Raw genomic sequence first — 1183 nt, 5'->3', positions numbered from 1 at the left:
GGCTGCTTGAAGATGGTATAAGGTCCTCCCCACCTAGCCCGCATTACCGACGGTGCGTCTAGCATCGTCGTAGGGCATGCGAAGGTATGCCTCTTAAGGATGACATGGAATTGAGTCGGTGTTGTAGTCAGTGAATCTCGTTGCATCCAGACTTCGTTCGTCTGTCTATAGGTTGGATCCTTCTGATCTACACTTCTCTTCATCAATGGCGATTGGTGTTCTGGTGCGTTGGTCCTGTGGGGCCTTACTATGACAACTTCTCGACTATCTACTACAATATTGCCTGGCTTCAGCGAGAAAGGGGCGATGACGGCAGCGTGCCTTTAGCTCGCTCCAATGGTTGTATACGTCCGTAGGGGTCTATGGACCTAGATGTAATTTTGTTGTTTCTGTTGTTCGTTATACTGCCATGAAAGATGATGGATAAATTGAAAGCTTTCCAGCAAAACAAGTGTTGTCAAGTTAACAAAATCTGGTACACCCAGAGAATATGAACAATTAAATTATTATTTCTTTGGCTAAGCACAAACATAAATTTCTGGTCTTTGGGGAGATATTGTGAATTGTTTATTAGCAAGTGAGACCCCATCTGATTTTAAGAAAGGTACTGCTGCAAGATTCTTACTACCCTAGAAACGGTATGAGGTGTCAATCCTTGACATCACTATCAGTACCACTGCCACACATAGTTGATGCTCTAAGCCGGATATAAATCTCTTATCACTTTTGACGCATTAGCTCCGCTCAAGAATCCTTGAAGACCCGATTTGAGCTGTATGTATTGTTGTATACTCCCTCCCTTACAGCAACTCCCATATCTCCACATCATCAATTTGACTAACGTAATGAAGAATATATAATAGAAGTCATATATTAGAAACTTCTTGTGAATACAAATTCAACGATATACTTTTGAAGCATATAGCACATATTTTGTTTATGATTGCCTAAAGTAGAAATGCGTGCATACCTTATTATAAACCAAAAGAGAAAGAGTAACTTGCAGGTCGAGGAGACGTCCTAATCACATAAGCAGGGATAATGTTTGACCTGTTGTATTTGTTCGGCATGCGTGTAGAGGACACCTGCTATGTTAAATCCACATCGATACAACTCGACCTAACTCTCCCGACCTGCCCCCGCGTCGTCTCGGCTGAGGCGACACGGGCGGATCCCAGCCCGC

The sequence above is a fragment of the Triticum dicoccoides genome, chromosome 4A, assembly GCF_002162155.2.
Source record: "Triticum dicoccoides isolate Atlit2015 ecotype Zavitan chromosome 4A, WEW_v2.0, whole genome shotgun sequence".
NCBI lineage: Eukaryota > Viridiplantae > Streptophyta > Magnoliopsida > Poales > Poaceae > Triticum > Triticum dicoccoides.
The sequence above is the reverse complement of the archived record's forward strand: the minus strand, read 5'-3'. Positions refer to the sequence as shown.